Source organism: Culex quinquefasciatus, chromosome 3 (assembly GCF_015732765.1).
Source record: "Culex quinquefasciatus strain JHB chromosome 3, VPISU_Cqui_1.0_pri_paternal, whole genome shotgun sequence".
NCBI lineage: Eukaryota > Metazoa > Arthropoda > Insecta > Diptera > Culicidae > Culex > Culex quinquefasciatus.
Window position 1 is genome coordinate 36,769,418 of NC_051863.1, and position 15,423 is coordinate 36,784,840.

Sequence of the window (15,423 nt, forward strand, 5' to 3'; positions counted from 1 at the left end):
AAAAAAAATCGCGTATATCATCGCCAATCTGTGAAAAAAATTAAAAAGCTGAAAAAATTCACTACAATTTTCTTTTGTTGACATAGTTTATCTGACTTTTTTATAAGTGTTACTCAATGGGCTCTTATTTTTCAATAGATGATATCTTGCAAAATATTGATCATATCACGAAATTTCAAAAGAGCTTAAATCTAATTACTATGCTCTTTTGAAATGTATGTCTTGATTTTATTTTTTTTAAGAGGTTTCACTGTTTAACATCAAGAATAGGATCATTATTTTCAATATATTTATCACTGTTTAACAATTGAGAGCCGATTGAGTAGTTTCACTTTTAACCTTCCTACGGTATTGGGGTCCTTTTCGGCCTTTTTGAAAATTAAATTTGCCATAACTTTTGCTATATACATGCTAGAGCCTTGAAATTTTCTGACATTAAATTTATAGTATAAATACACATTTCACAAAACAAATAAACCTTGGACGACCCCTAGGGGAGCGTCCATAACAAAAGTTACTTTAAAGGTATTGGGGTCCTTTTCGACCCCAAACTTTAAAAAATCGCCAAAAATCCAGTTTTTGACCGTTTCCGGTTCTTTTGGTCACAAATGAAAGCTAAGAACGTCTCCTTTCCGAAACCGACCTGGAAAACCAGATTTGGTCACTGTGGCCACCGGGAATCGACTACAACCGAAAAAAGGCCTTTTTGAGACCCCACTTTTGACGACCTGTATCTCCGGCAAATTTTAACCAATCAGGATGCTCCAGGTTGCATTCGACAGGTATTTACCTGTACTTTGACCACAAATATTAATATCAGAACCAGGTGACCTACCGGTTCCGGAAATCCGAAATATCCGAAAAGTTCATATTTTCCTGTTTTTCACGAGTCATCCTGACCAATCTGATACCAATATTGTCATGATAGTTGAAATTGATCCATAAAACTTACTAAAAACACAATACACGATTGCCAGAACCACTCTGGAGTGTTAGTGGCCACTTCCGGGTAACCTGGAACCGGTTCCCGGGTACCCGATGAACGGCCAATTTGAATTTTTTGTTGAAAACCCATCATGTTGCACATCAAACTCCATGAAATTGAAAGATATGTCCATCTTTGGTAATGCCGTTGTTCACTGAGCCATCCTGGCCAATCTGGAACCGGTTACCAGTGGAGCCTTGGGGACACTTCCGGAATATGAGATAAACCCTATCATCCGACATATCAAACTTCATGAAATTGAAAGATATGTCAATCTACGGTCATGCCGTTGTTCGTTGACCCATCCTGGCCAATTTGGAACCGGTTACCGGTGGCCCCTTGGGGACACTTCCGGAATATGAGATAAACCCTATCATCCGACGTATCAAACTTCATGAAATTGAAAGATATGTCTATTTACGGTCATGCCGTTGTTCGCTGACCCATTGTGGCCAATCTGGAACCGGTTACCGGTGGCCCTTTGGGGACACTCCCGGAATATGAGAGAAACCCTATCATCCGACATATCAAACTTCATGAAATTGAAAGATATGTCCATCTTTGATAATGCCGTTAATCTCTGAGTTATCCTGGCCAATCTGGAACCGGTTACCGGTGGAGCCTTGGGGACACTTCCGGAATATGAGATAAACCCTATCATCCGACATATCAAACTTCATGAAATTGAAAGATATGTCCATCTTTGATAATGCCGTTAATCTTTGAGTCATCCTGGCCAATCTGGAACCGGTTACCGGTGGAGCCTTGGGGACACTTCCGGAATATGAGATAAACCCTATCATCCGACATATCAAACTTCATGAAATTGAAAGATATGTCAATCTACGGTCATGCCGTTGTTCGTTGACCCATCCTGGCCAATTTGGAACCGGTTACCGGTGGCCTTGGGACACTTCCGGAATATGAGATAAACCCTATCATCCGACGTATCAAACTTCATGAAATTGAAAGATATGTCTATTTACGGTCATGCCGTTGTTCGCTGACCCATTGTGGCCAATCTGGAACCGGTTACCGGTGGCCTTGGGGACACTCCCGGAATATGAGAGAAACCTATCATCCGACATATCAAACTTCATGAAATTGAAAGATATGTCCATCTTTGATAATGCCGTTAATCTCTGAGTCATCCTGGCCAATCTGGAACCGGTTACCGGTGGAGCCTTGGGGACACTTCCGGAATATGAGATAAACCCTATCATCCGACATATCAAACTTTATGAAATTGAAAGATATGTCAATCTACGGTCATGCCGTTGTTCGTTGACCCATCCTGGTCAATCTGGAACCAGTTACCGATGGTCCCTTGGGGACACTTCCGGAATATGAGAGAAACCCTATCATCCGCCATATCAAACTTCATGAAATTGAAAGATATGTTTATTTACGGTCATGCCGTTGTTCGCTGAAACATTGTGGCCAATCTGAAACAGGTTACCGGTGGCCCTTTGGGGACACTCTTGGAATATGATAGAAACCCTATCATCTTACATATCAAACTTCATGAAATTGAAAGATATGTCAATCTACGGTCATGCCGTTGTTCGCTGATCCATTTTGGAACTGGTTCCCTGTGGCCCTTTGGGGACACTCCCGGAATATGAGAGAAACCCTATTATCCGACATATCAAACTTCATGAAATTGAAATATATTTCAATCTACGGTCATGCCGTTGTTCGCTGACCGTTGGTTGACATATCTATCAATTTTATGAAGTTTGATGCGTCGGATGATAAAGTTTCTCTCATATTCCTGGAATGTCCCCAAGGAGCCACCGGTAACCTGTTTCAGATTGGCCACAATGTTTCAGCGAACAACGGCATGACCGTAAATAAACATGTCTTTCAATTTCATGAAGTTTGATATGGCGGATGATAGGGGTTCTCTCATATTTCGGAAGTGTCCTCAAGGCGCCACCGGTAACCGGTTCCAGATTGGCCAGAAAGGGTCTGCGAACATTGGCATGACCGTAAATTGACATATCTTTCAATTTCATGAAGTTTGATATGTCGGGTGATAGGGTTTCTCTCATATTCCGGAAGTGTCCCCAAGGGGCCACCGGTAACCGGTTCCAAATTGGCCAGGATGGGTCAACGAACAACGGCATGACCGTAGATTGACATATCTTTCAATTTCATGAAGTTTGATATGCAAGATGATAGGGTTTCTATCATATTCCAGGAGTGTCCCCAAAGGGCCACCGGTAACCTGTTTCAGATTGGCCACAATGTTTCAGCGAACAACGGCATGACCGTAAATAAACATATCTTTCAATTTCATGAAGTTTGATATGGCGGATGATAGGGTTTCTCTCATATTCCGGAAGTGTCCCCAAGGGGCCACCGGTAACCGGTTCCAAATTGGCCAGGATGGGTCAACGAACAACGGCATGACCGTAGATTGACATATCTTTCAATTTCATGAAGTTTGATATGTCGGATGATAGGGTTTATCTCATATTCCGGAAGTGTCCCCAAGGCTCCACCGGTAACCGGTTCCAGTTTGGCCAGGATGACTCAGAGATTAACGGCATTATCAAAGATGGACATATCTTTCAATTTTATGAAGTTTGATGCGTCGGATGATAAAGTTTCTCTCATATTCCTGGAATGTCCCCAAGGGGCCACCGGTAACCTGTTTCAGATTGGCCACAATGTTTCAGCGAACAACGGCATGACCGTAAATAAACATATCTTTCAATTTCATGAAGTTTGATATGGCGGATGATAGGGTTTCTCTCATATTCCGGAAGTGTCCCCAAGGGACCATCCGTAACTGGTTCCAGATTGACCAGGATGGGTCAACGAACAACGGCATGACCGTAGATTGACATATCTTTCAATTTCATGAAGTTTGATATGTCGGATGATAGGGTTTATCTCATATTCCGGAAGTGTCCCCAAGGCTCCACCGGTAACTGGTTCCAGATTGGCCAGGATGACTCAGAGATTAACGGCATTATCAAAGATGAACATATCTTTCAATTTCATGAAGTTTGATATGTCGGATGATAGGGTTTCTCTCATATTCCGGGAGTGTCCCCAAAGGGCCACCGGTAACCGGTTCCAAATTGGCCAGGATGGGTCAACGAACAACGGCATGACCGTAGATTGACATATCTTTCAATTTCATGAAGTTTGATATGTCGGATGATAGGGTTTATCTCATATTCCGGAAGTGTCCCCAAGGCTCCACCGGTAACCGGTTCCAGATTGGCCAGGATGACTCAGAGATTAACGGCATTATCAAAGATGGACATATCTTTCAATTTCATGAAGTTTGATATGCAACATGATGGGTTTTCAACAAAAAATTCAAATTGGCCGTTCATCGGGTACCCGGGAACCGGTTCCAGGTTACCCGGAAGTGGCCACTAACACTCCAGAGTGGTTCTGGCAATCGTGTATTGTGTTTTTAGTAAGTTTTATGGATCAATTTCAACTATCATGACAGTATTGGTATCAGATTGGTCAGGATGACTCGTGAAAAACAGGAAAATATGAACTTTTCGGATATTCCGGATTTCGGGAACCGGTAGGTCACCTGGCTCTGATATTAATATTTGTGGTCAAAGTACAGGTAAATACCTGTCGAATGCAACCTGGAGCATCCTGATTGGTTAAAATTTGCCGGAGATACAGGTCGTCAAAGTTGGGGTCTCAAAAAGGCCTTTTTTCGGTTGTAGTCGATTCCCGGTGGCCACAGTGACCAAATCCGGTTTTCCAGGTCAGTTTCGGAAAGGGGATGTTCTAAGCTTTCATTTGTGACCAAAAGAACCGGAATCGGTCAAAAACTGGATTTTTGGCGATTTTTTAAAGTTTGGGGTCGAAAAGGACCCCAATACCTTATGTGTGATTTTTTTTTAATACCAAGGGAAGGTTAAACATCAAATATAGGATCAAACACTTCCATAATTTCAACCTACAAAATGGTTTTAACCCTCTACAGCCCAACCCCGTCTTTCGACGGGCTTCGATTAAAAAATCGCTAAAGATCAATTTTTCAACCAATTTTCGACCTTCAAAAAGCATTGGAAAGAATAACTCTTAAAATTTTATAAAATTTATAGATTGGAAGTTTTAATTGTTTTGTGTGACTTTGCCGAAAAAAAGTGTAACTTTGCCAATGTTTTTAAAAATGTCATTTTTTTAGGGGTCAAATTTGGCTGTGTTTTTTACTAACATTTCCTATATTTTAATTAAAAAGAAACATGCAGTAATTTTGTAATTTTTCTAGTATCCCAGACTATGCCTCTACGAGTTTTTAAACAATTTAAATGATGATGGTGCCGTTTTCTAGCAGAAAATGTGAAAAAACAAGCAAAACATTGAAAAAGTGACTGTAAAATCATTAAAAAATTAGATATGCAAAATGTAATGATAGGAGGTGGTAGAATACGCCAAATACTACCAAAAACAAACATAAACTAAACAAGATTAATGCAAATTAAATTACTAAAAATGAAACAAGAATAAATGATACAAGAGACGTAAAGTTATTCGTAGAACAAAAGTTGCTCAAAATCCTAAACACGAGAGAAATAAAACTCTTTGAAAAAAAATTTGGCAGTAGAGGGTTAACTCGAAAACGGGGCTTTTTATCAAAAAATCACAAAAGTACTTTATGATTCCAAGTTCAATTTTGCATCCAGAAATAACTTTTGGATTTTTATTGGTACATTTTCGATACTATCCAAAAATTATTATGTTAAAACTTTTTGTATACACAGTAAAAAAAAAACATTGTAATATTACATCTGGGAAAGGCTACATCTTTTATGCCAGAATAATGTGTAATTTTACCACTGCAAATGTGTAACCCGAGCAGACGGTTATAACAAAATTCATGCCAATTTCAATAACAAATATTGTTAAAATAACAGTTAGTGTTATGGAATTTTCTTCAAAAATACATTTTTACATTAGGATTTAATAACAGTTTATGCTATCACAACAAAGTTTGTTATTGGTTGAAAGCCAAAACAACTTTGAAAGATTTTTTTTTGTTATCTCCAACTGTTATTGGGATGATCGGATTAGTTGTTAAAATAACAAAAAATAATAACATAGATTTGTTCGAAGAATTATTAAAAATGTTATTAGTCTGTTATTACAATAACAATCCAATAACGCAAAATTCATAACGATGAATAACAAATCTTGTTATAAATAACTTAAAATGTTATTGGCCTAGTTTTCTCAAATATGAAAAAAATTATTCCCAAGTTATTTCTGTCTGCTCGGGAATTTTATCAATTTCCTGGTATAATGTCACTTTTTCAGTCTGGATTGAGTTAAAATTACATCATAAAAGAGGTAATATTCAACCTTCCTAAATTACAGTCATGCCTCGGTTTTGCTCGCCTCGGTTTTGCACTGCCCCGGTTTTGCACGGTTCAGCTGCCTCGGTTAAGCACGGCCCAGTGCTTAACTGAAGCACAGAGCCTATGGGTTTTTGGCTATATGGGAGACATTGGCTTTAATCGTACGAAAAATCATGCAAACATCTAAAAATTATAGTGTTTTGGAATCGGGATGATGTCAGTTATCCATTAAAATTATTATTTCATGAAAATTTTCACAAAATACGTATTTTTCCTGCATTTTGAAAATGCATTTTTTTTTTCTCTAAAGAATCCAAAAATATATTGTTATTGGAATATGGGTATCAGATGATCAGGTTTTTTCATACATTTTTTTTTAGAAAATACTCCAAATTTTCACAAAACTACGTTTTTTCGAAAAAAATACTCAAAATTTCAATTTTTACAATATGGGTATCAAATGATCGGGATTTTTTATACATTTCGAATGTAATAACAACATTTTTAGAAAATCCTCCAAATTTTCACAAAACTACGTATTTTCGAATAAAATACTCAAAATTTCAATTTTTACAAAATGGGTGTTAAACGATCGGGATTTTTTCATACATTTCGAATGTAATAACAATATTTTTTGGAAATACTAAAAAATTTCACAAAACTACGTATTTTTGTAAAACTTTTCACAATTTCAGTTTTTTTTTCAGTTATGGGTATCAAATAATCAAATCAATTTTTTTCAAATATACGTAGTTTTGTGAAAATTTTGAGTATTTTAATTTTTTTTAATAACTTTTGAAATGTATGAAAAAATCCCGATCGTTTGATACCCACATTGTGAAAACGGAAATTTTTAGTATTTTTTCGAAAATTCGTAGTTTTGTGAAAATTTTGAGTATTTTCAAAAAATATTGTTATTAAATTCGAAATATATGAAAAAATCCCGATCGTTCGACACCCACATCGTAATAACGGAAACCTTGAAATTTTTTTTAGGAAATACATAGTGTTGTGAAAATTTGGAGTATTTTCAAAAAAATTGTAAATACATTCGAAATGTATGAAAAATCCCGATCGTTTGATACCAAGATTGTAAAAACGGAAATTTTGAGTATTTTTTTTCGGAAATACGTAGTTTTGTAAAATTTGGAGTATTTTAAAAAATATTGTTATTACATTCGAAATGTATGAATTAATCCCGATCGTTCGAAACCCTTATTGTAAAAACTGAAATTTTGAGTATTTTTTTCGAAAATACGTAGTTTTGTGAAACTTTTGAGTATTTTCTAAAAATGTTGTTATTACATTCGAAATGTATGAAAAAATCCCGATCGTTTGATACCCATATTGTGAAAATTAAAATTTGGAGTTTTTTTTCAAAAAAACGTAGTTTTGTGAAAATTTTGAGTATTTTCTAAAAATGTTGTTATTACATCCAAAATGTTTGAAAAAAACCTGATCATTTGATACCCATATTGCAATAACAATATATTTTTGGTTTCTTTAGAGAAAAAAAAATGCATTTTAGAAATACAGGAAAAATACGTATTTTTGTAGAAAATTTTCATGAACTAATAATTTTGATGGATAGCTGACATCATCCCGATTTCAAAACACTATAATTTTTTGATATTTGCATGATTTTTCGTACGATTAAAGCCAATGTCTCCCATATAGCCAAAATCCCATCTGTGCCTCGGTTATGCACGCCTCGGTTTTGCATCCCCCATATGCGGTGCTAAACCGAGGCATGACTGTACACTTTACAAATTTACACAATTTTTTACTGCGACAAAAACAAATCAAACAATGAAAAAAAATACAAGGCTAAAAATCAAGATTTTTGAATATATTTTATATTGATAATAGAAATGTATTTTTTCCGTGTACCTTCCGAATAGTTCTAATCACAACCTGAAAATTTGCCCAAGACACCAAATCGATCAGAAAATCATTTATCCAGTTGCAATTTTTCGACTTAATGAATCTTCAGTGACATTTTCAAAAAAAAAAAAATATCTTGGTTAAGTTAACTTTAAATAAATTCAACTACCTTTTTTATTAAAGATATATAATCATTGAAAATATATAATTATTACACATAAAACTACTTCTTTCTTCCTCAATCTCTCGATCATTTTCGAATTCGTTGTGTTTTTGCCTCCGTCATCATCAGCTCAGCTTTGACGCCGTACTTCGTTTTGCTTTTTTCAATGGTTTCGTTTGAGGTTGTTTTCCTTTCTCATTGATGATTTTGTTGCTGTTGTTGCTGATATTGCTGAACGGAATAGAGTCGTCGTCGACGGTAACTCACGCTCACACTAGTAACTGAAATGAGTAGTGCCAAAGTATTGAAAAGAAAGAGAAATAGTAAGTTCGTTCAAAGTGTACACCACTAGTTATCTTGGCTTAGTGAACGTAACGAGTTGGTTAGTAATGAAACTGATTTTGATGTAAAATTGTTATACTGCACATGAATAGCTTTAAGAATTCAGTTTATGATGAAATAGAACGATAATCTAATGAAATCAAATTTCAAAATTTTCCTCCGGAATTTGATGTTAGTAATAACCATATTCAAAATATCAAAAAAAAACAAGAAATTTTATAATGATATTGTATTGATTAGAAGGAAAACGATCTGGAAACTTATCATGTAATTTTACATGATTCAAGATGTAATTTCTTCTTTTTCATTAGGATCTTAATTGAGCTTGTTTAACAAATTCAAATAAATCCTCAACCCTTATCATCGATATCATAGCTCAACCAACTCTCTCACTCCCATTAAGTGTATCACACTCTTCTGTCCATTGAACTTCAGCAGCGACGGCCCATTATCAGTGATTGCCTTAGCCTTGACTGACTCTCTGTACGGCGGCGCGTCCAACCCAGGCCGTGGTTTTCCGAATACGTGAGCAGCAACGTTTCGCTGATAACGCTTCTTCACCGCAGTTTCGCATTTGGCGAGGTGATAACGATTTCCAAGTAGAAGTAGCGACTCTGGGACTTTCTTTGCCCGCGGGCGGCGAAAAGTCGCGTGAATTCTATGGAATGGTTCGCCGCGCGCAGAACGTACAAAAAAGCAAGTGTGATATAGCGCTGTTACGTGCAGGTTTACTCCATGCACGCAGAAAAATAAGGCATATTTGAATCAACAAAACGTATTGTTGATTTGAAAATCATGATTTTTGTTGAATCAACGCTAAACGTCAAAGCAGCTTTTTCAAATCAACAAAAGACTTTTGTGGAATTGAGAAAATAAAGGTTTGTTTCAACGCAAAATCAGCGTTGATTATATTCAACAAAAAATTTGTTGATTCAAACCTCGTACAGGCTGATTCTACAAAACATTTTTCTGCGTGTGGAAGCACGGTGCTAGTTACAAATGTCGTGATAGCTGGAAACAACCATGGTGAGCGTAGAAACGTTTTTGGATAACTGGTTCAACTGGAGTACTGGAAAACATGTTTTACGTAGTAACTTTATTATACATTAAATTTTATAATTAATTAAAAACATAATTCTTTTGTGAATCAGGAGAGTTCTTTTTTGAAAATCTCAACAGTAAACTTACATCGCAGGTATTTTAGTTACGTTCCAGTAATCGTCCCTCATTTCGAGAAACAGAAAACAAATCGTCACCGGCGCGGCACCAGCACCATCTTCCGGGAACCATTTCTTCAAAACAATTTAGCTCGGAACGTGCTGCCCACGTTGACACCACTTGACCAGAGTCCGCACCACACGTTCTCGCCGATCAAATTGAGCCAGCTCGCGCCGCTCACACAAAACCGGTCAACAACCAAGCCGTATACCGTAGCCAAGCTGGCCATCTCACAGCAAATGCAACGTGATGCACCCATACAAAGCCGCAGCTGGCACCTGTTCAATGAGCTCGCACACGCGCTACCTGTTTGCAACGGAGCCAGGTGCGTTGTGTGCTACCAGGTTGCAAGTTGTTTTGTTAAACTGGGAACTTTAACGGATTCAAATTAATATTCAGTAAAAAATAAAAAATTACCTTTTGAATAGTCATTCAAAAAAGTAATAATTATTAATACACCTATTAATTGAGTACCCGAACAGACGATATTAATTTTATTCATGCCATTTCAATAATAAAAAAAACTGTTAAAATAACAAAAAGTGTTATGAATTCTTCTTGAAAAATCAATTTTTGCATAAGAGTTGAATAACAGTTTATGATCTCACAACACAATTTATTATTGGTCTGATAATGGTTGAAAGCCAAAACAACTTTGGAATAACATTTTTGTTATGGAATAATACCTCCAACTGTTATTGGAATGATCGGATTAGTTGTTAAAATTAAAAAAAATAAATACAAAGATTTATTCGAACAATCCAATAACAAAAAAAATCATAACGACGAATAACAAATCTTGTTACAAAAAACATAAAATGTTATTGGCCAAGTATTTTCAAACATCAAAAAATTTTATTCCCAAGTTATTTCCGTCTGCTCGGGCAGTGAATTCACTCAGCTGTGCAAATCAGCAACAAGGGTGCAAATGTGTTGATGATACCAGCAGTGCACTTGCAATGATACCAGAAGTGTGTGGGAGTCAAGGTTAGCACGGTGCAACGATACATGATTAGATAAGCTCCGACCCCTCCCATCGAGAGTGATAAGCAGACAGGCAAAAACAGCAACTGAAGCCTGAACACAGTTAATGAACGATGAGCAAGCACGTGCCCGTTTAAAAAAAGAGCTCCTGGAGATACCGGGGATCGAACCCGGGGCCTTTCACATGCAAAGCGAACGCTCTACCACTGAGCTATATCCCCTTGATGGAGAGGGGGAAGTGGGCTGGAAATTGGATTTTTAAATTTTTTATCATTTAATTGTTTTGAAAGTAAATTAATTTTTTTCAGTAAAATTTATGCAAACATTTAATTTTTCTTCAGTTTTTATAGTCTTTATCGGAGTAGTTTTTCAAGAATTTTTACTATAATTATTATTGAAAAAAATAAAAGTGAGTAAATTACAGTGTGTTTCGATAGATTTCTAGATTACAGCCTACAAGTAAAGTTTAGAAATTGGGAAAGTTTTGATTACTCGCCTTCGTAAACTTCTATCAAAATGCCCACTGCTTTAAAAATGCATTTTTAACTGTCCCAGTTAAAAAAAATCGTAAAAATGGTGTAAAAAACATTTTCAATAGGATTTTTCGTTTTGCAGCGAATATTAGTTTAAGTTTAAAACATAATTTATTAAATATTTCTATCAATAATATTAAAAGCTATTTTTAATGTTTCGTAACTTGTAAAAATCTTGAACTAAATTAGCTTTAAGCTCAAACATAACTTTTAAACAAAAGATATTTGAAAAAAAAAAAAAAATGCTTGGGGAATAACTCTACGGTAAAATGCCGCCATTTTTAATAATTGATTTTAATTTTCTAAGTCGTTTTCATGCTTGTCACCGATCTGTTATCAAAATTTTCATTTTTATAACTTTTTGAAGAAAATTGCCGATTCCATAAATTTTTTTTTTTGTTAATATTTAGTAAAAAAATAAAGTGAATTCATCCGCAATTTTAATGATAAAATAGACCGTCGATCTTTTTTGTTAATGAGAAATACTATTTATGGTTTGGACGGGTGGGTTGAATGCTTAATAAACAAAGTAAATGAAAATCAAGAGGAATTGATGTTTTTCATGACAAATAACTTTTGAAGAACAATACTTGATGGTTTCATCTTTTGAAAAAAAAACTAACTTAATCCACCTATGTGGTTGTTGCCTTCCTCACGTTTTACTAACATTTGGAGATATGATGGGTTTGGACACAAATTCTATCTACATATCTTCTATATATATATATATACAAAATTTCGACGGTTTTGTTGGAACGCGAATCAATTCAACACGGAACGTTCGATCGAGGTGCTCTTTGTTGCGTTGGGTTCGTATGGTAAGTTCGTGAGTCCAAGGAAGGTTCTTACGCCAAAAAGTTACAACTTTGGCCACTCTGGAACCGATTCCGGAAAATTTGCCGATTGTATGGGAAAGGTTAAAATCAAGTTTTGATCACAGGAGGCTGAATAAGCAAAAAAGTCAAAACGTCAACAAACGAATAAAGGCAGAACGAAGTTTGTCAGGTAAGGCTTGTTTCTCAATAAAGAAATACACAATTGTCACTTAAGCGGTCATAACTTGAGATTGAGCGTTGTCAGATCTTCAATGTTTTGGACTCATTAGAAAGGTCTTTTGAAAGGTCGGAAGAAGGATCCGGACATAGTTTACATACATTTAAGTGAGATCCGGCAACAAAAAAGTACACAAATATCACTTAAGTGCTCATAACTTGAGACAAGGATGCCAAATCTTCGTTGTATTGGACTAATTGGAAAGATCTTTCGATTACCTATCCAACGATGGGTTGGATGATGAATTCGGACATAGTTTACAAACATTTAAGTGAGATCCGGCTTCAAAAAAGTACATAAATATCACTTAAGTGGTCATAACTTGAGACAGGGTTGCCAGAACTTCAATATTTTGGACTCGTTGGAAAGGTCTTTTGATTACCTATCCAACGATGGGTTGGATGATGGATCCGGATATAGTTTACATACATTTAAGTGAGATTCGGCATCAAAAAAGTACATAAATATCACTTAAGTGGTCATAACTAGAGACAGGGTTGCCAGATCTTCAATATATTGGACTCATTAGAAAGGTCTTTTGATTACCTATGCAACGATGGGTTGAATGATGAATTCGGACATAGTTTACATACGTTTAAGTGAGATCCGGCATCAAAAACGTACATAAATATCACTTAAGTGGTCATAACTTGAGACAGGGTTGCCAGAACTTCAATATTTTGGATTCGTTGGAAAGGTCTTTTGATAACCTAACCAACGATGGGTCGGGTGATGGGTCTGGACATAGTTTACATGCATTTATGTGAGATCTGATTCGCAACTCTGACACTTTTTTATACGTAACTTTTGAACTACTTATCGGATCTTCAAACAATTCAATAGTGCAGTATGGGGCACCAAACCGGATCGAATGCAACTAATTTGACTCAAATCGGATCAGCCAGTGCCGAGAAAACATGGCAAGAATTTTGAGCATCAAGGAGAATACGCACACACATACACACACACACAGACATTTGTTCAGTTTTTGATTCTGAGTCGATAGGTATACATGAATATAGGTCTACGAGCTGTTTTTCAATAGTTCATTTTTCGAGCAGGATTATAGCCTTACCTCAGTGAGAAAGGCAAAACGTAGAAAGGTTTTTTTCTTCTTAGAAATCATACTTCTGGCTTAACTTTCGATGATGTTTACTTGAAACATTGGTTTATATTAAATTTGATTAAAAAATTTTAAATACTCGGACCGAGTTTTTGAATGAATTTCTTTCGGCAGCTTTTTTTGTTACAGAATAGTGTAAATTTTCATCCAAGTTGGTCAAGATAACCCTTAATAATACTTACTGATTAAATATAATTTTCCTGTTGATGAAAAAGGGTTTTTTCTTTTTTTGCGAATGATTTAACACCAATTAATTTTTGAAAGTCATACCAAAACGTAACAGTTAATTTTCATTCCATAAAATCGTTATTCCTGTTAACCAACAATGTTTCTTGTCAATACATTTTGCTAGCTATAGCTAGCTAGGGGAATTATACCCTTTCTAATCAAATACATATTTTTGTCATATGAAGAGTTTGATGCTCGATTAAAGCTCAAAAAATGCTATTTAGACTATAAACTTACCAGCAACAGCACCGCCTCAAGTAAGCACACAAATTTATGCCATTTACTGGTCAAATGATCAAATTTAATGCACTTTTGATCATAATTTTTAATGTGCAAGACCATTTCTTATCATTTAAATGGAACACACATCCACACGCAAGATCAGAGGTTAACTACTTAAAGAAAGACGCCATCACTTGCGCTAACGATTGCAAAGTGCTTAAGACATAAAATTGCTTTCAACTACCGGCAACATGTTCTTTTGAACATTAGTTAGTTACTCACTTGAAAAATAATCCCGAAACATGTAAATATTTAGCAAGTGCCATCAAAAAAACAATCGCGCCAAGTCTTTTGACGTTTGACTTTTGACGACCCATTCCAATCGAAGGCTGCAGAAAACCGAGCGAGAAGCGAAGGCAAATAAAGAACAAAGGGTGGCCACCAACACCACCAGCAGCGCCTGTTGGAGTGAGCCAGTGATGCCAGAAAACTTTCAATACAATCGCTACTTTTCGTGAGTGTTCGCTTAAAATTTCATCAATTTTGGCAGCACTAAGCAGACCCAAAAGAGCGCTGGAAGAAAAAAAGAACTAAGCTGAAAATAGGAAAATGGGCGTAGCCCAATGCATTGATATCTAATTAGAATGCATTTGGGATTTTTTTTTAAATGCTTGTAAAAAGAATGGCAAAATTTTTTAATAAAAGTGAAAATAAACAGAAATGTTCACAAAAAGTTGCTCTACTCGTTGGTGTACTTGGTTTTAGTAAATTTCAAGACATACTCCAGATTATCCTGCATCATTCAAACACGACCGCTTATTAGGCTTAGAATAGGTGTATTTTCCCTATTACCAGTTTTGAATGCCTCAGACATTGGAATATCTAAAATTAGTTTTGACAATAAATTTTCCGAAGAGAAACAGTTAATTAAATTAAATTAAATCAAATTCTGCTCTATCATTTTATATTTTTTTACAACTCGTTTTCATAACATTAAAAAACTTTGAAAAAAAAATGCTCGGAATGAAAATATTTTTTGAAGCCCTTGGTTGACCTTGAGATAGTGTATAAGATCTGTACTTTTACTAGATATTCTGTTGAAAATATCCTTCTTTCACTCATTCTTCCACTACGGATGTGTAAGATTCAACTACCACTTATTATGAAATGCACTGTTATGTACACCAAGTTCACAACAATAACACACACAAACACACTTCTCGTGGGGACCGGCCGTGACATTCGCGTGCTTTGGCCACCTTCATTCAGTGGCGGCCATGCCCGCATCAAACTTCTGCATGTGCCTTTCGATATGTTGTTTGAGGACGTTCATAAATTCCGCT

General features: G+C 35.9%; 1 long non-coding RNA gene and 1 other non-coding gene across 2 annotated transcripts; both read right to left on the reverse strand.

The window, feature by feature from the left end:
* Positions 1–8,374: 8,374 nt before the first annotated feature.
* On the reverse strand, positions 8,375–10,095 carry LOC119769856. The gene is made up of 2 exons (XR_005278540.1): positions 9,908–10,095; positions 8,375–8,658 (listed from the first exon to the last, which is right to left on the reverse strand). It is a non-coding gene; the product is annotated as an uncharacterized LOC119769856 (long non-coding RNA).
* Positions 10,096–11,070: 975 nt separating this feature from the next.
* Positions 11,071–11,142, reverse strand: Trnaa-ugc. Its single transcript has one exon. It is a non-coding gene; the product is annotated as a tRNA-Ala (tRNA).
* Between the last annotated feature and the right edge of the window lie 4,281 nt (positions 11,143–15,423).